This window comes from Eubalaena glacialis, chromosome 13, assembly GCF_028564815.1.
Source record: "Eubalaena glacialis isolate mEubGla1 chromosome 13, mEubGla1.1.hap2.+ XY, whole genome shotgun sequence".
Taxonomy (NCBI): Eukaryota; Metazoa; Chordata; class Mammalia; order Artiodactyla; family Balaenidae; genus Eubalaena; species Eubalaena glacialis.
In genome coordinates this window covers 60,605,032-60,628,337 of record NC_083728.1, presented here as the reverse complement: position 1 = coordinate 60,628,337, position 23,306 = coordinate 60,605,032, and positions in this window count along the sequence as shown.

Sequence of the window (23,306 nt, the reverse complement as noted above, 5' to 3'; positions counted from 1 at the left end):
TTAAATTTACCTTACACTCACAGTGTTCTAGTCCCTTTGATTCAATAATCCTATGAGTGGACTTCCCTGATGGTCCAGTAGATGGGACTCTGCACTTCCAATACGGATGGTGGGGCCCGGGTTCAATCCCTGGTCAGGGAACTAGATCCCTCATGCATACCATGACTAAGAGTTCACATGCCACAACTAAGAAGTCCGCATGCTGCAACTAAGAAGTCCGCATGCCGCAACTAAAGATCCTGCATGCTGCAATGAAGATCCCGCAAGCCGCAACTAAAACCTAGTGCAGCCAAAATAAATAAGTAAAATAAATAATAAAATAATAATAATAATCCTATGAGGAATGGGCATCTGCCCTACTTTACAAATAAGGAAACTGAAGCTCAGAGAGGGTAAGTAACCTGACCATGGTCACACAGCAAAGTAGGCTCTCAAGTCAGGATTCCAACCCAAGTGCACCAGACTGTGAAGCCCATCAGACTGTGAAGCCCACCCTTTCTTAGCCCACCACACAGTCAACCTGGAACTGAGCCTCAATATGCCCAGGACCCCCATGTCCATGTGCTTGGGGTATGGCTGTGGCTCCATAAAAAAAGTCTACTTAAACATTCCAATTCTCTGTGTGAGGTTCCAACTGTCAGTGCAGTGGTTTTAAATTACATCCACAGATTCTTTGACATTCTTCCTTTCAAAAGGTGGAGCCAACCACCCCACCTGACCTTGAGTCTAGGCTGCACCCTCGTCTTGGGAACTGTAACAAACTATCTTTTAATGGCAGTCATCTGATCTGTTGGCCTCACTATACCTCAGATTAACACACTAGATTCTAACACACTTGGGTGGTTCATGTTCTCACTGCCGGCCTCGGTCTCCTGATCTGGAGGAGAGTCATACCCTCGTGATTTCTTGACATCACTCTGAAGTCTTGTGATTCTTGCCATGCTTTATGCATTTCTTTAAAAGGACTCCCTTTCCAAAAAGAAATTGATTTTAAAAGGAAGCTTTACGTAAGTGCAGAATCAATATCACTTGCCATAAATAATATGCAATAAATATAATGAATTAGGCCCAGTTGTCTTTCCAAGGCTCTGTGCCTCTTTGTAATAAAGGGCAGCTGGTGAGCTCTAGAGAGGCATGAAAGCCACACTTGCAGCCATCTGAGCCTTTCCCCCGATGGAATCAGAGAGCTCGACAGAGGAGGGAAAATAGAATGGGAGCATTTTTCCGTCTGTCATGTCCTGTGCCATGTCCACATAAAACCACTGTGTGGCCACCAGCGCTCCCAGACCTCATTATTGGAAACGCTGAACTCATTCATCCTCTACACCAAGCTTCCACGTGGCATTTCAGGGCACAAAGAACCTGGAGAAGAATATCGAAGTCTAATTCCCTACGCATGTTATAAAAACACAAAAATGTCTGCTAGACCTAAACAGTAGCTTGGCCCCCCGAAGTGGGTTAGGCCATCTCTGGTCTTCTCTGTGAGTGTCCCTAAGTCTTCATTTCCCTCCCATCAGTTTGCCCATCAGTAAAATGCAGAAACCTGACCCTGACAGTCCCCATTTTCTTGGAGATCCCTCGAAATGGGCTGAGGATCGGGCTGAATTTCAGAGCTGCTCTCACTCAGATGTCCAAACGTGTACGCGCACATGCACGCACGTGCTCCCCCACTGGCCTCCAGTCGCCTCGGGGACACCGAACAGGAACTGCATCTAGTAATCAATTGACTCCCCTTGGCTTGGTTTGGTGCCTTTTCTAAATAACAAGAGCCTGGCAACATCAGAACCTCGCAACACTCTTTATTAATGAAGCTCCCGGCACCGTGTGGAGAAGACACAGGCAGCATATGCAAACGTGCTAAGGAAATTATTTCCATCAGCTCCAGCTATTTGAAAGCAATTGAAAAGTTTCCATTTGAAGAAAAAGTAATTTTCCTGATGTGAGTTTTGAGAGCTGTTTGTCTGCCCCCACCTGACGCTGCCACAGCTTCCCCGGCTCCAAGCTCTCTACATTTTATTAAACCACAGCTAAGTGGCGTCATGCTGTTAAAATATTGTGTCGCTTTTTAAAGTGATATCATTACCTAATAATTTTGAGAGCTTTACTTTTTTTTTTTCTTTGCCAGGAAGGGAAATGGACCAAATAGCTTTGCACCGTCTCAGTATCATGGAAATGGGAAGGTGGGAGATATGGGGTCCTGGGGCCCCAAAGCATGGAAAACTGGGCTCTAGAGGTCACTGTGAAGAATATATACGAATTCTTCCCCATCTCATGTTTATAAACAATTGGAAAAAACATGAAATGCAGGGAAACATGGCTATTGGAACCCCTGACCCCAGAGCTGGATTTTCCGTGAGGTTAATGAAACTTAAACTTCAGGACCCCACAACTGAATCAGCCCTTGCCTACTTTTATAATCATAATTTTGTGTCTTTTAAAGAGTATACTTGCTTTCTATTGCTGTCTAACAAATTACCATAATCCTAGGGGCTTCAAACAACACCCACGTATTAGCTCGGAGTTCTTAGGACAGAAGTCTGGCATGGTGCGGCTGGGGTCTCTGCTTGGGGTCTCAGTAGGCTGATATCAAGGCACTGATCTGGCTGAGTTCTCATCTGGAGGCACTGGAGAAAAATCTGCTTCCAAGCTCATTCTTGTTGTTGGCAGAATGCAGTTCCTTGAGGTTGTAGGACTGAGGTTTGGTTTTCTTGCTGGCTGTCAGCTAGGGGATGCCCTTAGTCCTACAGACCTCTCTTTTTCTACCACATGTCCCCTCCATCTTCAAGCCAACAAATGTGCATCGAATCCTTCTTGCTGAATCTGAGTTCCTCTTTTCCAACCAACTGGAGAAAACTCGTGATTATGTCAGACCCAGCCATACTATCATATTACCTATCTTAAGGTCAACTGTGCCATATATCAATCTAATCATGGAAGTAAAACCCACCAAATTCACAGTCCCAAGGGACATGCAGGGCATGTACATGAGAGGGATGGACAATCTCGGTGGACCATTTTAGAATTCTGCCTACCACAAGGAGAGGCACCAAACTGTCTAAGCTCCAGGTCCCACAAAACTTTGATCTACTTCTGCTTGATCCTTTTGAGCTTGGAAGTTCCCAGTTGGACCACCTGAATGGCCTCAGATTGATCTTGGGTCTTTAATCTCTTTTTTCAGACTCAGTGACTCAAAAATTCATCATGCCCTCCTCCGCAATGGCCTACATGGAAAGTCAAAATGGAGTTGGACATGCAAGGCTATGGGGGTCACCTGTTGGTTTTTCTGGAAACCACTCTTCTTCTCTGTTAATGGCCCCTGGTTTCCTTTCCTGTCCAACTGTTCTCCCACTTTAACCCTATGTGGCTCAGACAAGAGCCCCATCTCAGCTCTAAGGATGAGCAAGTGTTGCTTATTTGGTCAATTTAAGACCACCTCTCCTCTTGACCTCAGGGCTTGAATGACCCAAGCTGAGCCAAGATAGATTGGTACAAGCAGCCAGAAAGGAGCTTTGTTCTTTTATCCCCTGAGGCTATGAACAATAAAGGGATATACCTGGAGTCGAATGGGTAACCAGGTGGAGCCTAATAATGAAGTCAGTCCAGAAGAGCGGCCCTAGAAATAGGTTCTAATTACATCATCTGAGCCTTTTCATTGTACTGAAGTTAGACTACCATTGGACAAACTAATTTATTTCTCTTTCATTTAATTTATTCATTTATCCATCCATCTGTGCATTCATTTATTCTTTGAAGCTGTTTGGTGTTGAGTTTCTGTCCCTTGCCATCATACTACTAATGTAGTTGCCAGTCTCCATCCCATTCTTTCATTCTACTCTCTCACAAGTGCAGCCTCCCCTCTGCTGCCCATTCTCCACTCAGACTGAAATCCTTGCCACTCCTGCGCTTTCATCTTCACCCACAATGTTCCCATTGCCTGGCACGTCCATCTTTCTCCTCTGCTTTTCCACATGGTGCTCAGCTCAAATGACATCTGTTCTTGATGTCTTACCACCCTCCCCATCCTCATTAAGAGTTAATTTTCTCCTTTTCTTAACTCTCAGAAGACTTTGTACTTACCAACCTTCTGGTCCCACCTCCTTTTAGTTAGTCCTGTTCACATCCCATCCCCGGGTGTGGCACACAGTAAGTGACTAGTTCTGTGTGTGTGTTTGGGGGGGTGGGGTGGGAATCTACCCTCATTTCCATTTTAAGATAAAAGAAACAGAGCTTCAGGGAGGTTAGGTCAGACCAATCTGAAACCAAAGTCTACAGTCTTAACCACTATGATTATCATATTACCATTAATACTGTTACTAATATTGATAGTAAGAATAACTAAACATTTTCACACAGTGAGCCTTTGCCTTGCAATGTGGTAAGAGATAATTTAAATAGATTATCTCTCTTAATCTTCAAAACAATCTTCTAAGACAAACGCTAATGTGATGCTGTTTTACGGACAAGGAAACTGAGTACCAGAGAGGTTAAATGATTGCCCAAGGTCACACAACTAGAATTTAAACCCAATTATCCTTTCAGAAGCATTGCTCTTGGCCACTATGTTTTGCAATGCTTGAAAAGAGAGACAGAAAGAAAGAAAGATTGATGAAACTTGAATGTGAGCGTAAACTTGAACATGTTGAGGAGACCTGTGCAGCCAACCTCGGAGACCCCTTAAAATAATGGCAAGAGGGGCTCAGAGGATGGGTGAAAATGCCCATCCAGAAGCAGCAACCCTCCTCCATCCCTTCCCAAGAAGACCACTGTCCCGCAGTCCAAAGAAATGCCTGGGTCAAAATCTACATTTTCAATCACCCAAGCCAGTCGGTCTAGACTGTGTGTTTAAATAGGATTTTCTTTCTTTTCCTTTTTTTTTTTTTAATTGGAAGGAAGCTTTAAACACTTTGAAAGTGGCCTCAGGGACCAGCTCACATCATGCTCTGCATCTCCTCCTTTTGAGGCAAGCGTCCCTGCAGCCACTTTGCAAGCTCTGTTTTCAATTACAAAAGCTTGTTTGAACAAGGGCCGTCGCAGAGGCTGTTCAAACAGGCTTTTGTAATTGAAAAGGAGGAAAAACAAGAGATTTCTAACCTTCCAAAGCCAAGATCGGAAGGAGCTGGTCAGACAATTGTAGAACCAAAATGGCAGTCCGTAGTACAGGGATTGGGGCCAGCCAAGAAGACAGCTGGGCTCTTTTGCCTGGGCTGAGCCGCACTGGAATAAGAGCATAGAACCTCGTCCAGTGTCTATTCTGGTGGAAAAGAGGGCTGGAATGGACGTGAATGGAAGTAGAAAAGTATAGTGATTCCCACCGGTGGTTCCTAAAGAAACAGTATTAGATCATTCATAGGTGGCCTCAAAAGCCATTGATGCCTGGAATTAAAAAATCACTTCATTTAAATTTTTTTGCCAACATCTTGGAATTTATCAAGCAAAAAGTCTCACTTTGTTACACATATATCTTTAACTCTTCATGCTTTCTTATCTCACACTTGGAGGGCTTTAGGAATCTGCACAGAATTTAGTAACATTGTTACTAAATTTGTTTCATTATATTTTAAGAAAATATAATGCTTTGTTTTCATTATATTTTAAGAAAAATGATAATAGCTTCCAATTTAAGTACATTTCAATTAAAATTAAATCAATTTAAAAATACTAAGTGAATAACAGAGCTAGAAGATAAAAATACAGCAAAAGTGATGTTGGTACATGGATACCATAAAAATAAAGAGTTTGAGGAAAACCAAGATTGGGGACACTGGTTTGGTGGCTAAGAGTTTGGATTACAGAGTAACTACATGTATTCATATCCCAGCTTACCACCTACTAGCCACCTAAACTGTGTAAACCTGCATTCCTCCTCTGCAAAATGGGGCTAGTAAAAACATCTAAGTTAAGCTTGCTCTGAGGATTTATAAAATAAGCAATCATTCAGAAAGTTTTCTATGATTGTTGTTAAAAGTAAGATTACCATTTAGCTTAATGTTTCTCAAACCTAAATAATAAACAGACCCCCTTTAGAGGGAAAACAATTCTAATGATGGAAATTTTTGCAGACCCCAAGCATATGGCTAAGGAAGGACATAATTTGTAAACCATGGATCTAGGCATTACAATCAGTCAATCAATCCATCAATCAAGAGATTGAGGTTTAAGTGATTTATTGAAGGTCACACAACTATTTAATGATATATTTTTGAACTACTGAATGATAGTTTTTGGTAGTGATTGAATCAGACATGTAGTGGAATCCAAATCTCCTTTTTCAAATGTGCTATAGACATTTTGGAATGGACTAATTATTGTGTGGGCCTGTCTGCTCATTGCTGTCCTATTCAGCATCCCCATTCCCTGATCCCCCTACACTAAATTCCAAAAGCACCCCCCCCCCCACTCCGCCAAGTCAATGTAACAACCCAAAATTTCACCACACATTTCTGAAGACACCCTAGGGAGGTAGCACCTCCTCCTGGTTAAAAACCTCCAGACGTCCTCTATCCATTCCAACCCTCCTCCATTATACTGCCAGGATTGCTTTAGAAACCAGGTTGCTAGTGAAAGATGTTGGTGAGCACAGGCAGTAGATTCGGATGAGCCTGGCTCCATGCTCATGTGATTAATTACACACACATCTAATGTCAAATAGCACTGGATTTGAGAGGGATGCACTGTTCTCAAGCCTTCTCCTTCCTCCTTTCACTAAGGAAAGATAACCGCATGGCTTAGAATGACCTAACATTGCAATGGCTTAACTTTGTTCTTCCAATCCCACTTTGGGGTGGACTTAGAAAACCACCCCAAGTGAGCAGGGCCCCTCTCACCAGGTAAACAGGACAACAGGTGGGAAGGGTAGAGAACTCCTGATGCATGTTCTACGAATGACCTAAGGAAAGACAAGCTTGGTTCTTGGTTCGTTAGACACTTAGAATTGCTATTTGTGATAACGAGCAGGACTGGGGCAGCTGAGAGCAGAGAGGCTAAGACAGCCTTGTGGAGGCCTGTGCTGATGCAGGAGCAAAGAAAGCTCCTCTTTCAGGGAAGGGGATGGGGCAGATCTGAGAGACGGTGAAGGAAACCTGGTTCTCATGCGCCTCCCCCTCCAAATCCCCCCTCCCCGTGTGTGTGTGTGTGTGTGTGTGTGTGTGTGTGTGTGTGTAGATAGATAGGTATAACTACAGATAGACAGATAATAGATAGATGCACTCACATACAATGTAAAATTCACTGTTTAACCATTTTAAAATGTGTTCCTCATTGGCATTCAGTACATTCACAATGTTGAACATTTTCAACATCCCAAAAAGGAAACCCCACGCCCATTAGCAGTCACTCCCCATCCCACCTTCCCCCCAGCTTCAGGCAACCACTAGTCCAGTCTATTTTCTGTCTCTATGGATTTACTTATTCCAGACATTTCACATAAATGGATTCCTACAAAATATGTGACCTTTTGTGCCTGACTTTCTCTACTTAGCAGAATGTTTTCAAGGTTCGTGCATGCTGTAGCATGTATCAGTGAATGCTTCATTCCTTTAGGGATGAATAACATTCCATTGTATGGATAGACCACAATTTTGTTTATCCATTCATCAGCTGATGGACACTGGGCTGTTTCCACCTTTTGGCAAATGTGAATAATGATGCTATGAACATTCGTGCGCAGGTGGTAGGCACTATGGGGCAACCATAAATCAATGGAAATTTGCCTGCAAAGGTGAGGCGTCTGAGGACCGGTGCTTAGGAGGGGCAAGTTTTGATGTGGACAGAGGGACAGCAGGACGGCATGGGTGACCAGCTCCAGTGGGAGTCTATGCTGAAGGGAATCAGAGAGCAGGAAAGCTGAGACATCTCGCTGGAAGAACCAAGAGTGTGTGAGGAGAAAGAGAAGGTCCCTGGCACCAACTTAGGGTTCTCTGCTGTGGTTTTGCTTAGAGAAAGTGTTCCCAGCCTCTGCAAAGAAGACTCTGCAGCCTGACGTTGCTCCGCAGTCCCAGGGAACCACAGAATTTCTAAGCTTCTGGGGAAGGAGAACAACATCTCAAGTCATGAAGCTGAGGGTAAAGGCCATGAAGACAGACTCACGTGGTCAGGATGTTCTTGGGATGGCAGGAAAGCAGGGAGGTCTCTGGGGGTCCCTAAGGGAACTGCAGGAAGGCATGATGGTTAAGAACTGGCTCTGGAGGCAGAGTGTCTGGGTCTAAATTCATGGTCAGCCACGTCAGGCACGACTTCAAGGCAAATGCTCCAACCCATGGTGGCCCCCACCCGGTGCCTTTGCTTGAGCTGGGACTGATACGAAGGGGCTGCTACTGAACAGCAGCCCATGGCTCCCTTCTCCCTCAGTGGGGTCCCTCCCCGCCTTTTTCTGGGGGCCCCCAAAGTCCCCTTCAGCCACACTTGAGGCTCTCAGACAGCTCAGTGACTTATATATAGAAGGGGAGGTTCAGGAAGGAAGAGCCCCTCCCCCCGCACAGCCAGAGCATCCTTCTTCTCTTTTTGTTAATTTAGAGTTTCTGATTTTTCTTATTTAAATTGTAAATTCCCCTTCCCTGGAAGTCTCACCCAAACTGCCCTATTACCACGACACTAGCAGCCGTTTTCCCCTCTGGTTACAGATTTTCTGATCACTCGCACGCATCATTGGGTGCAGAGTGAAATTATCAGCTGCCCCAGCAAGTGGCTGGAGAGGTTAAGATGGAAACCGTCCGGGGCCTCCCTGGAGTCCTCTGGGAAGAGGCAAGAAGAGAGAGCTGGCTGAGGCTGTCTCTCTGCCCGCTCCCCAGTCAGGGCTGGGCGAGAGCAGGGAGCCAATCTCGGGAGCACGGCCAGGGAAGGAGGCACGATGCCAGTGTCTTCCAGGCCCAGTGGCTGCAATCTTTCAAAGGCTTGAATATTTTACACTTCCTCCTGTGTCTGGGCTCACATGCAGAATGGAGCGCGATGGCCCCTGAATTCCAAATTTACTTTAAGTAATTAAACTCGGTTATTTCCATCTGAATACACCACCGGGTTGGAGAATTTTATGGAAATCTGGGTAAGGAGAATGAATAGATAAATAAATTACATGGCGGAGAGGTGGTTACTGATGGAGATGAGGGGCCAGCAGTAGCTTTCTGCCAGAGTGGGCTGGAGACTCTGCACCATGGCTGCCTCTCACCTGGGTCCTGCATCCAGCAAGGAGAGGGGGTGGGCTCTCACAAGCACTTGTAGGGCCTGGTTGGTGGGACTGTTCTGCCCAGAGCCAGGCAGGAACTTCTGGTGTGTTCACCTTGCTCCAGCAAGACTAGGGAGTAGGCAATGTCTGTCCTCAGCTGGGTCCCCTCCACCGGCAGCTCCTCTTCTTTCCTTCCTTCTTCCCTCCTTCCTGCCTTCCTTTTCCCATTTTCTCATTCCCTTCACTGCCCTTCAAGAAATAGTTGCTATTATCAATAGTCTCAATATCAGTGATTGGCTCCATCTCAAAATCGACTTCATCTTGATGCTCTCATTGGCCCTTCTAAGTCAGATAAGAGTCTTTTCCCATCTGAATGCTCTCCTAACCCCTTTCTCTCCCCCAACAAGGGCATTTTGCTTCTACCTTTCATCAGGTTCTACCTTGCACTATAAGTGATTTATATACAAATTGCAAGCTCTCTGAAGGCATAGGATCTGAACAATTGAGTTGATAAGGAAAGATACTCTCCTAGAGAGGGTGGATGAGACAGGGAAAGATCCCTGTCCCATCAGAAGCCACCAGAAAGTCAATTATGAACTGGATCAGGACTAGAGCCCCTGCTTCTCAGTCTTCTCCCAAACCCCACTACTTATTATGACCTATCTATTCTCTGAGATGCTGGGCATGATACCTGTATCCTAACAGGTGCTCAGTAAAATTTATGGAATTGCATAGAATTTGGAGGAGTTAAGTTAAATTCCCTCCATCATATCAGAGATGGAACGTGGGTCAGAATGGATGATTCCCATTTTCCACAGGGTCTCCTGCTCAACATCACGCAAGGAAAAGGAGAACAGGGTCCGCAGGTACCCTTCTTGCACTGTACATATTCACATACCACCATCACAAATATGAATATGCAACTCCATTAAACAGGAAATAATTGTGTTTTTCCATTAAGTCCATTGCTTTGATGCATCTCTTTAATTTTTTAATTTTCTGCCCTTTCAATCAGTTTTGAAAATTGTAATGTTTAGCAGGAGCAGTTTTCAGCCATTGCCCTCCTGAAGGATATTTTATTCCTGATCCCATACTAACCTAATTATTCAGTGAAGGCCTTGTGTCACAAGGACCAGGATCTCATCCGTGCATTCACCTTGTGTCCAGGCTGGTCTCCTTGGACAGGGCTTTCAGTTGCCCCTGGCGAGGACACTCCCTCCCAGTGCCTGGCACAGAGCTGCCTGCCCAGCTGCGGTGATGCAGACAAGAGAGCCAGGTCAAGACCAGCATGGCAAACACTCACAAAGCTGTGACTGGTTCCTAAAAAAGTTAGAGGATTACCCTATGACCCAGCAGTACCCAAAAGAACTGAAAACAGGTATTCAGACAAATACTTGTACACAAATGTTCGTAGCAGCACTGTTCATGAGAGCCAAAGGGTAGAAACAACCCAAATGTCCATCAACTGATGAATGGATAAACAAAACGTGGAATATCCATACAATGGAATATTATGCTGCCATTAAAAAGAATGAAGTGATGACACACGCTACAATACAGATGCACCTTGAAAGCATGACGCCAAGTGAAAGAAGCCAGACACGAAAGGACAAATATTGTATGAGTCCATTTAGATGAAATGTCCAGAATAGGCAAATCTATAGAGACAGAACATAAATTAGTGGTTGCCAGGAGAGGGGAAGAGAGAGGACCAAGAGCTAGACCCTGCAATGGCAAGTCATTCTGAATAGGGAAGTTTGCATTTTGTAAAGATCATTCTGGCTACACTTTGAGAATAGATTAGAAAATCCATTCAGGGACCTCCCTGGTGGCACAGTGGTTAAGAATCCGCCTGCCAGTGCAGGGGACATGGGTTTGATCCCTGGTCTGGGAAGATCCCACATGCCGTGGAGCAACTAAGCTCGTGTGCCACAACTACTGAGCCTGTGCTCTGGAGCCCGTGAGCCACAACTTCTGAGCCTGCCTGCCACAACTACTGAAGCCCACGCGCCTAGAGCCGGTGCTCCACAGCAAGAGAAACCACCGCAATGAGAAGCCCGCGCACCTCAACGAAGCATAGCCCCAGCCCACCGCAACTAAAGAAAACCCGTGCGCAGCAATGAAGACCCAACACAGCCAAAACTAAATAAATAAATTTATAAAAAAAAAAAAAAAAAAAAGAGAGAGAGAGAGTCTGGGATCTGTAACATGCAGTCTTCCGTTCTAAAATAAAAAAAAAAAGCAAGCAAGCAAGAAAGAAAATCCATTCAGGGGTCAAGTATACAGGTGAGAGATGACGGCGGCACGATCATTTCTGTGCGACACTATTTCCCAGCTGCCAGGAGAAAGGAAGCAGGATTCACCTATATGTGCCTAGTGCTGTCCAGAGATTACCTTGGGCCTCCTCATACCCCAGTTCCTCCCTTCTTTTCTTAAATGCCAGGGGACCACTGTCGGAGATCCAGAAGCCACCCCACCGCGCAACGTAGTTCCCATAGGTGGAGTCAGAACCATCTGGGGATTCCCACATTCTTAGACTGGGATCATCATCAGGTGCCATGCAGCTCGATAATCTTGAGAAAACTGCTCAGCATCTCGAGCCCTCCTTTTCTTTATAAAATTAAGATGAGTCATAAAAGCCCAGATCTCTCAGGCCTTTGGGGAGATTCAAAGTCAAATGCACATAAAGTGCAGAGGGCCCGGAGGCAAGTACTTAATGCACTAAGTATTATCTATTATTACCAATATTATCATGTTCTGAAATAGGGGAGCCCTTTGGTAAACTCCTTCTCTGGAGTGTGGACTCTTTTAAGGGCAGATTCTTGGTCTATTTCCCCGTATTTGAATGAGAGCTTGATACCCTGTGGGTGCCCAGTAAACAGTTGTCCGATGTGGGAAAATAGGAATGAAGACTGACCCATGAATTGCAAGTTGTAAAGCAGGTTAAAGTGAGGTGATGCTGGCAGGTGGGGGTGAAGGGAGAAAGGAGATAAATCAGGACCCCTTTTGACTCAATTCACCCCCCGGGGGCATCCTATGGGCATGGGATGCAGGTCACAGCTCATGCATCCGAGACAGGTGAGAATACCCATCCGCTCATCCTCCCGGCACAGCCAAATTCCACTGCCAGGCAGGAGTTACCCAGGGGATGTTAAAGTGTTTTCCCCCCATCAGTGAGAGAGTTTTCTCTCTCCACTAAGAGGATGTCATTTCCCACTCTCTCCCAGCTCCATCCAGGAGCTGTGCCTTTGAGAAGTTAAGCTAATAAAGCAGTGGCCTTGGTGGCAGTGATAAGCGGCTTAGCATGGGGGCTGGTGCTGACCTGGCAGCTTTTCACCTGACAACCACTTGTGGAGCTTATGAGAAGGGAAAACGAGAATTATCTTTCCCTCCTGGGAGATCGTCCTCTTGCTTCCTCAGAAATTAGTTCCAAGGTCAGAATGCAGTGGGGGGGGGGGATTCAGCACTTCTGAATTATAAAGGGAAAATGTTGTGCGGAGGGCAACCCAGACCTCTACAAAAGCTTAAGCCTGATGGTAAATGACCCAGTTTTAATAGAAGAAATGGTCAGTAGAGGTCTCTTTCCTAAGACTTTTCTCTGAGCTTATGAGTGGAGAGCTGGGAAAAGGAGGAAGGGAAAGAAGAGAGAAAATGAGCCAGGAAAATAGAACTAAGAGAATAGCATCCCCCAACAAGGGAGAGGGGAATTAGGAATGATCAGGGCTGTATGGATAAAGTTACCAAACCTGCTATGGTGATGAAGGGAAAGTAGTCCTTTCATCTGTGCTGACTGCCCAAGTATCAGAGAGCCAGTTCAGGCATGGCATGGATTATCAGACACAGTCTCCTACTTCAAGCTGTCCAATGCCTACCATTTGTATTTGAGATAGAGCTTAAAATCCTTAACATGGTCTGCAGGGACTCACACAATCTAATCTCACATCTTCCAGGGACAGGCATCAGCTGCTTTGAAGGCTGGAGAGATGAGTAAGACAGCTCCTGCCAGGGATGCTATGTGTAGTTCACAGGGCAGTGCACTGAACAACTCTAAGGAGCATCATTCCCAATGTGGTCATCATGGATTTGAATATGGTGACAACTTTTTATGGCCCATGACAGTACTATGTCATATTAGCTGTCTTCTGAAATCTTCTCTGACCACCAGAAGTCAGTCTCTCTTGTTATTCTCTATTTTACCATCCTATTTATTTCCTTTATAGAACTTAGTGCAATCCAAAATTACACTATTTATTGTCAGTCTTCCCCACTAGAATGTGAGCTCCATGTTGCTCTTCTTCACTTGTCTCCTCACCCCTAAAGAATAAGTAGGCACTCAATTTATTGTTGACTGGATAAATGGACATCACTAACATACCAGTACTGAGTGGTATTTTAGCCTCTGTAGTTCTTCAGCCAAATCTAGCATTCCTAAACATGGAAAGCATTCAACATCCAATTGAGTCCCCTTGACTCTATCCAAACTGCATGGAAGCAAATGTATGGTAATGGAAAGTACAAGCCAAATCAGTGACGATCTTGCCCTCTTAGGATCCATGAACTCATGGAGGATGCACTAAAATGGTCCATCTCCATTCTAGACACTTAAGGGGAAAAAAAAGAGCGAGCAGTAAAAAATGGTGTTGTGGGCACCAATGATGCCCACCTCCTGGTGTTCATGCCCTTGAGTGGTTCCGCTGCCCTTAAGTATAGTCTCAACCTAATGATTCTCTTCTAATGAACAGAATACAGCTAAAGTGATGGCATGTCACTCCCAATATTAGGTTATAAAAAGACTGTGGCTTCTAACTGGGAATCTTTTGGTTCTCAATCTCTCCCCCCAGTCCCTTCTCTCTCTCTTCTCAGATTACCAGCTGCCACACTGTGAGGACACTCAAGCAGTCCATAGGGAGGTTCACATTGTGAGGAACTGATGTTGACCAGCAACCACATAAGTGAGCTCAGAAGCAGGTCTTCTGAGGGCTGTCAGCAGTCACTTGACTGAGCCTGGAAGTGGGTCCTCCTGCTTCAGTCCAGCCCTCAGACGAGACCGCAGCCTTGGCTGACAGTTTGACTGCAACCTCATGAGAAACCCTGAGCCAGCGGCATGCAGCCAAACCTCTCCCTAATTCCTGATCCCCCAAAACATAGGATAATAAACATCTGCTGTTTTAAGCCATTGAACTTTGGGATAATTTGTTACACAGCAGTAGACAACTAATGCACATGGGAAGACATCTTCTAGGCACTGCTGACTCAGAATGAGGATAGTTTCCCACATTATTCTTGGACTGTCTCAGGTCCATGCCTTCCTCTCCTCCTGGCCACCATCACCAAACAAGGAGACAACAGCTTGGAAGTCCCCAAGGGACCTCATGAAAATTGGGAATTAATGTCTCTACCTCTTAATCAAACAGACCTGGGTTTGAACCCTGACCCTGCCAACTGCAAGGGCAGTTGCACGGAAGAACTGAGTACGTTTCTTACCACCTCTTAACCTCGGTTTCCTCATGGGTAGAGTGGTTGGAGTGGCAGGATCTACCTTGTCCACCTCTTAGCACTGGGGTAAAGAAAGACGGAGTTAATACACTCAAAGTGCTTGGCACAGGGTAGCTGCTAACACAATGTTGTTATTTTTATCTTACTGGGTTATTAACAAAGGTGCAGAATCCTTGGTATTTGGGCTGAATTGCCAGAGCATTCAGAACATTGTTGCTCTTGAGCGAGGACCTGATCATACACCTGTGTAAGTTCAAACAACCTCGTACGTGATGTGAAGGGAGCAGAAAATAAATAACTGTGGAATACGCAAGATGGTAAGCATGTACATGTGTGTGGCTTTCTACTTATTAAGCCAGGTGACTCTCATTTTATCCTTATAACATCTCCATGAAACTCATTTCTAGACAAAGAGAAGCCAACATGCAGCTACTATGTAGCTCAGAAATGCCAAGGGACTTGAATAGGGTCACATTCTTGGCAGTGCTAGAGTCTGAACTAAGACTTGGGTCTTATGACACCTACGAGAATGCTTTTCCCGAGTGGCCACCAAGACAGCCATACACTTCCCCTCTGTTCCTGAGTTCTAAGCCCAGAGCTGGCACTTTCCCTGTGGACCCGTCCCTTTATTATACTTTTTCCTCATTAGAACTTCACTTTCATTGCCAAGCCAGCTCTCCTAATCTCGTGTCAACTCTGCCGCCTCTAATTATTTCACTGTAATTATTTTTCCTTAACAAAGGAGTTAAAACTAATCATAACATCTTTTTGTAAGCCTCCAAGAGTCATGCTTAAATTACCGCACTGATTTGAAAACCCCAGCAAGCAAATAGGAAATAGTTATACTTTTGTCTAGGTTGTGGTTAATGCTTTGCCAGATACCTAAGTTCTTGTACAAAAACAAGAGGTCACAAGCAGGAAAAAATGCCTTTGTCATGAACATCCTTCAACTTGTGATGAATCCTCCCCCTGCAAGCTTGCGACGTGGAGGGGACTGGAGTGAGGTGGGAGGAGCTGGAGAATCAGCGACGTCTCCAAGGTGTCCCCAAACCACGCTGTTTTCAGGGTAGACTCCTGATCTCTGATTAGTACAAAGCTGCCATCTGGTCAACTCCTCCCCAGAAGGGGCTAAACGTGTGTGCTTCAATGGGGACAAAGTGAAAGCAATGGCTAACGTTATTATACTTCTACTATAGGCTAAGTGCTCTTCTAGGGAATGGATGGGTCTTGCCTCATTTAACCACTGTAATAGCCTAAGAGGTAATTGTCAGCATGCCCATTACATAGATGAGAAAACTGAGGCTAAATAAGTTAGCCAAAGCCAAGAAGTTAGCAAATGGCCAAGATAGGTCTGTCTCACCCTAAAATGCTTGTTCTTTCCACTAATCTCTACTTTAGGTAGCACTTGGGTGGGGAAGTGAGAATGGAGTAAGAGGACCCTTATTTTAGAGGTTCTCCTTGCACTGAAGCCTCTCCCCATGAGGATGCCTCGGTGTCTCCCTCAGAAGATCTAAGTGGGATTAAGCACATGGTGCAGTTACTGACGCATTGAAGGCTCTCAATGCACGCCAGCTGCTCTGCTGTCTAACCTTCTTGGAAAAGAGAATAAACATGTACTCAGTGCGGTGGGGCTGGAGAGTGAGAGACTGGGATGGTCCCCCAGGGAGGCTATGCTTATCTCAACAGCGAGAGGTCTCTGAAGATACGGCTGTGGCACAAGATAAGGGGAACAGGAACTTCAGTGCTTCAGATCTTCCACAAGTATCCAGAGAAAATCCTCATTAGTGATAACTCTGGAGTCAAAACAGAGAATGAATGTACTTCTGGGGTGCAAACAGATAGCGGAGTCCAGGTGTGAGGTGTAGGGAAGGGCCGACTCCATCCAGCCCAAATGGTAAGACCCCTTCTGCCAACTACCTCCACGCCAACAGAAGCAACCAAATGACAGGGCATCTTGGAGTTTATTCCCCGAGAAGCAGATGCTGGGTCAAAGATCCAAGCACAAGTAATTTAGTTGAGAAGTGACTGTCGATAAGGGAGGTGGGAAAGGGACATGACTTGTATTATTAGGCAGATTCTCACTGTGGGAAACTTCACCCCACCCCACCCCCGCCCCAGGGAATACTGGGAGCCAAGGTCAGGTCAAGGTCCTACCCAGAGGGTAGGGGGATCTGGAGTATTTGTACACCAACTTCCGTCTGCCATGGAACAGGGAGCCCTTCCAGGAAAAGTTAACTTGCCAGCACTTCTAGCCTGCACTGCACACAGAGGAACTAAAACGGCTCCAAAAAAAGAAACTCTCAGGAAGAGATGTAGATGCTGCCACCTGGAAGTTGGGTTGCTGTGCACCCCAGTGGTAAGGACAGGAGCAAGACACTGACGGAGGCACAAACTTGAGAGCCTGGCAGCCCCTCTCCTCCTCTGACCAGGAAGCTAGCTATCCTGGACAGCTCCTTTCCATCTTCTGCAAGCCCAGCCGGGACTCAAAGATGTCACCTTGCTCCAGTCCATTAACCAGCCTCCAGGCCTCCCGAACTTTCTACCTACCCTACCAGGTCCCTCCCATCCTGGTGCTCAGAAAAGATTCTCAGAGTTGCCATTGTCAGGACTTTCCTCTTCTTAAAGGCAGCAGGATGGACAAACCGATCCTCAGTTAAGTGTTCTGAGCTGAAGAATGACTGTCTTCCAGTAAGAGGACTTTGGCACCTCCCAGACTGTGCACTGAGTTTGGGGTACTCCGTAGCCAGGTAGTGGAAACTATGCCCCTCTACGTGATGCTCAGTGAAACTTCTCCCTGGAGAGTAGCCTGAGCAGCAGAGATGTCCAGGCTGTACAGAGGTCTCCACCAACTGCACTTCTCTTTAATTCTGAGCATTTCTGGTGACCATTCTAGACTGCTGGACAGAGATGGCTTCATGAACCCCCTGTGGTCAGGTTGCCTTTCAGAGGGTTAGCAGGGAATACGAACAGGTCACAGATGATTTCAAAGCTCTGACATTCTACCAAGGCTGGAATCGCACCCTACCTTTACCCCATCCTTGGTGAGTGAGCCACCCAGAGCAGCCACCCTCCAGCAACTGAATTGCCAAACAGCCCTCAGATGGGAGCGATGCCTAGAGTGGGAGTGTTTGCATTGTTTGGCTCCCTGGTAATTTCACCCATGCAGTACGAAAGGTAAGAGGAATCTCTTCTCTTGGCAGGGGGTGGGGTTGCAGTGGCATCCCCTTCCACAAACAGAGCAGCTCTCCTTTCATTGGTGTAATGTTGGGCATCTCCATTAGATTTTTTTTTTTTTTTTAAAGAAAGGGGCCCAACACTTTTCATTCACATATGCATCAAATAGAAACTAAGTTTCACCATATTCCTCTGTAGTTTTGGGTCCTGGGAGGAAGTATTACATAGTAATTAAGAATAAGGTTCCCTGTGCTATACAGTAAGTCCTTGTTGCTTATCTATTTTAAATATAGTAGTGTGTACATGTCAATCCCAAACTCCCAATCTATCCCTCGCCCTGGTAACCATAAACTTATTCTCTAACCTAAATGGGAAAAGAATTTGAAGAAGAATGGATACATGTATGGGTATAAATGAATCACTTTGCTGCACACCTGTAACGAACACATCATTGTTAATCAACTATACTCCAATATAAAATAAAAATTTAAAAATTAAAAAGAGGTTACCTGAGTTCGCATCTGAACTCTACCCCTTACTGAGCATGGCCTCATAATACGGTTTCCCCAAGTGCTCCTGGGTGTACTGAGTCCCACCTCACAGGGTTATTGTGAGGATTGAGTGAGTCTTCATGTTCTGGACATGTGTTCGTGTTCAGTAAATGTGAGCGTGTAAGCTCACGCAATATGAACAAGGTGAGTCCCTTCTCTCCCAGCCAACTGAAGGTGATGATGTGGACTGCAGTGTCACACAAATGACTATATAATCACAAAGTGCAATGTGCTCTGAAGGGACGAGCACGGCTCCATGAGAACTGTTTGAGACAGAAAAACGTTTATCTGCTTTAATCTCTTCTCTTGACAGTTGGGGAGACTGAGGCATTTAACGTGGAAGATGCTGGCCCCAGGTCACGCACAAAGTGCCAGGCAGGATGGTGTCTCAATTCCAAATCCCATCCTCTTTCAACTGCATGATTTTTTCTCACGTAAATCGCTGGGTCTGTTCGTGTTGCCCTGAAGCCATAGGTCGATAATCTGCAAAGTTTCCAAGTTTTGAAGGACTGCAGAAAGTATCCACCAAATGCATGCATCCCCGCCCCTGCTCTCCTCCCTAATGCCTCGGGAAGGCACAGAGCTTCTGTTTGGATACCCCCTAAATGGCAGAGAGCTCACCCCTCCTGAGCGACTCAGTTCTCTAAATCAGGAAATCATCCTTTGAAGAGCATACAATTCAACCATGCACCTTCCTGAACACCCAGCATTTTCCCATCCAGAGATCTGATCACCGTCAGGCCTTGTGCTGGATGCTGTCATGAGCCACCCAGACCGCCTTCAGGAATGAAGGATTCATTCCCCAGTTTCTGGGAACGCAGGCAGCAGATGGTCCTCAGCTCTCAGCCCTCCCTTGGGAACGCCTCAGCTGAAGGGACCACCTCGCTGAAGCTGCCCTCTTCCTGGGGCAGCTCAGGTACGAAAGATCCAGCCCCTCGCCCCAATGTGCGCGGTTCTGAATGGTCATTCAATCTTTGAGACTCTCCACTGGGTCGGCTTAGGCTTTTGTCGAGATGGCACTGCAGCTCAACCACTCCCTCTACCTAACCCCTGCTGTGGTCTCTTCCCTGCCACAGGTGTCGATCCTGGAGACCCCTCCCCGATAAGCCTCCTGCATAGGCCAACCATTTCAGAGCCTGCTTCCTCAGAAATCCACCTGCCCTGCACACCCACCTCAGAGGTGAGCCACTAACCAGAACCCAGGTGTCCGAAATTCAAGTCCAGGGCTCTTCCGTATGAAAGAATCGCCATCCTTGTATTGGTTTCCTAGGGCTGCCCTAACAACTGGGTGGCTTAAACAACAGAAACGTGTTGTCTCACAGCTCCGGAGGCTGCAAGTCGGAGATTCAGGTTGGCTGGGTTAGTTCCTTCTGAGCTCTGGGAGGGAATGTCTGTTCCATGACTCTCTCCTAGCTCCTGGTGGTTTGCTGGCAACTTTTGATGTTCCTTCTAGAAGCACCAGCCCCATCTCTGCCTTCATCTATACATGGTGTTCTTCCTATGTGTGTGTCTGAGTCCAAATTTCCCCCTTTCATAAGGGTACCAGTCCTACTGGATTTGGGGCCCACCCTACTCCAGTAGGACCCCATCTAAACTAATCACGTCTACAATGACCCTGTCTGCAGACAAGGTCGCATTCTGAGGTACTGGAGGTTAGGACTTTTACATATGAATTTTGGGGGAATAAATTCAACTTGTAACACTCCTTTCAAAGAAAATACTAGTTACATTTTTTTGGCCGTGCTGCGTAGCTTGTGGGCTCTTAGTTCCCCTATCAGGGATCGAATCCACACCCCCTGCAGTGGGAGCACGGAGTCTTAACCACTGGACTGCCAGGGAAGTCCCAGAAAATACTAGTTACATTTTTAGTGCTAGCTAAGAGACTCATCAAGTAGGGCATGTGGGTGGCCTCTACCCTCACCCATGGCCAAAGCTGTAACGGTGCACGGCATCCCCCTTGTCTGGATTCAGCCCAAGAATCGCATCCTGCCTCAGAGCTTCGGGTGGCCACTTGCCACCAAGAGTTGACATAGAGAGGAAACCTATTTATCTTTGATTTGGGGAGGAAAAGAGATTAATTCCAAGCAGATCAATTTGGAATTCTTCTGGAAGAGGCATCACGTGAGTGTATTAATTTGCCATAACAAAGTACCACAAACTGTGAGCTTAAACTGTGAGCTTTGGAGGCTAGAAGTCTGAGATCAAGGTGTTAGCAGGGTTGGTTCCTTTTGAGGCCTCTCTCTCCTCAGCTTGCAGATGGCCGTCTTCTCCCTGTGTCTTCACATGGTCTTCCCTCTATGTCTGGGTCCTAATCTCCTCTTCTTACAAGAAAACCAGTCATGTGGAACTAGGGTCCTCCCTAATGACCTCATTTTAACTTACCTCTTTAAAGACCCTATCTCCAAAGAGAAACACATCCTGAGATTCTGGGGGCTTAGGACTGATTCTGACATGTAAATTTGTGGGGACACAGTTCGGTCCCCAGCAGGAAAGGAGAACACACCAGGACCCCAATGCCTGGGCCTGACTTCCGCGTGCCCACCCCCACCCACCCTGCATTCTGCTTCTCCCAATTACTCTCTCTCATTATGGCCTTTTACTAGGGGGCTTTCCCCATATTTCTTGCCCTGAGAACACAGTGAAAAACTCACATGCCCTGAAACAAAACCAGCTCCCAAACACCTCTCCCCAGGTGATGGGGAGGTCTCTGCTAAGAACAGGCATCAAAGTTGAGGGGAATCTTTGTATTCCACTGGCCTGACTTACAAGGTAAACTGGCATGCAGATTTCTTATTTAATAAATTCCCACAGAAAATTAGTTTTTCACAGTGGGGAGAATTTCAAGGCTTGCCGAAATGAGCGGGCAGGATCTAATCACTGTTGAGGCTTTGTACATACACCAGGCATTGCCAATCTCCAAATGATCCAATTACTCTGCAGAGGCCCATCTGCCTTACCTGCATACTAATCGCGAGACAGGGGAGAAGGAAACACACTGGCCTTTTCGGGAAGCTCCAGACGCACATGGCTCCCTCGCTGACCTTCTGCCAATTACATTCATCTCAATTCTATTAGCTCATCTTTTGCCCGAAGGTGACATATGCCCGGCTTGGAGGGAAATGGGCCTCCACCAGCTTCCCTCAGCAAGGGGAGAGGGTGCCAGCTCGGCAGTGCACGCGTATGGCTCGCACAGCCGAGGTCCCCAAATTTGCTTCCCTACGGTCCTCTCGATGAGGACTGGTAAAGGGTGATGATGCATCCATCCAGGGGGGCAGAGCAATGTCTAAGTTAGCCCAAACCTGACAGGTGGTTTTTCGGGGAGAGGGGGAAATAGAGACTGATGAAATAAGGTCAGATGTCTGGGTTTGACTACAAGTTCCTCTCTTAGAGGTGGCTTGGAACAAACAGCTTTACTTTTTTGAGCCTCTGAAGTCTCCTAGATAAAATGGAGGTGGGTACACTCCGACGGCTGAAATAGTATTTTTGTCTGCCTGGCCCCACCCCCCCTCCTTCCTAGTCACTTATCACCCACCTCTGTCCAACTGAGCTTGGGATGTTTTATGGACTAGAAGATCTAGAGAAACATATAGTAAGTGGGTCTAATAAATGCCCCCCGTATGCAAATGAGCATCTAACCGGCCGTGTCTTTGTGTAGCGCAGGTTCTGCTGGCTATTGAAACACCAGGAAGGGCAGAGGAATCAGGGTGACTTCTGCAGAAGGAAACAGCAATGTGGTACCATGAACAAGGGTGGAAAGAGGGAGAAAAGGCCTTGGAAATATTTAGGAACAAAGAAGTGGAGTGCAGATTATTACGGCACGTGTTGATTGGGGGGAACCACCTTCTGAAAAAACTGGGTGGGGTTTATCTATATTTTCCAGTAGAGAACATACTTCCCCCCAAATACACACACACACACACACACACACACACACACACACACACACACGTACACACACCCCTGATAGAAATAAGTCGGCTCAGGCGAGTTCAAGAGAAGGCTGGAAGCCCAGAGTCCAACCATGGGGGGTTGGAAAGGGGTACATGTGTGTGATGAGGATGGAGGAGTTTCGGCTGACTCACCCGAGGTGAGAACTATTATAGCCAAGGGCAAAGTTAACAGTACAGTCAACTCCACAGGCCTAAGAGACCATGAGAGCAGCGCTTGAAGGTGAGTACCAGGTCTTAGGGGTCTCTTTGTGACTTCTGAGTTTGTCATTCAGTGTTTAAAGAGTAACAACTACATAGCGGTCTCTGGGCTTGGAGTAGAGGAGAAGAGGGTGGGCAGGAATAGAGGAGAAATGTGATGAAGACTTTTTTCCCCTATAATAAAATGAAGGAACTTCACTTCAAAGAAAGGCAGCGTAGTGTTACTCTGTGGGAAAATAGAGTCTTAGAGTCATTCAGACTTGGGTTCAAACCCTGGCTCTGCTATTTTTCAACTGTGGGCCTTGGGATAGGGATGCTGAATGTCTGAGCATCAGTTTATTCATCTATAAAATGGGAATATTAATTCCTACTGATGGTTCTGTTCCAAGGGTTGGGGACACTATAAATAAGTTTCCTAGGATGCCTGACTCATGGTAGGTGAACGATAATGAGCATTTGTCAGTATTTAGAGCTTACAACCCAAAAGAGGGATGGTTATTCACTCATTCAACAAACATCCACTGAGCCCAGTACATGTTACAGGCACTACAACTTGTATAACTACGAATGACTATGAGTTACAAGTGCCATCAGAAGTACTGGGGGCTATGAGAGTTTAAAGGGAGGACAAGTCACTTGTAGGTGGAGAAGCAAGGAAGACTTCCTAAAGGAACCTTGAAGAATCAGGAATGTCTGGGCATGGGGAGACTAAGGGAGAGCATTTCCAGTAGAGGTGAGACTGTGAGCAAAAGCATTAAGATGGAAAAACTGAGGCTATGA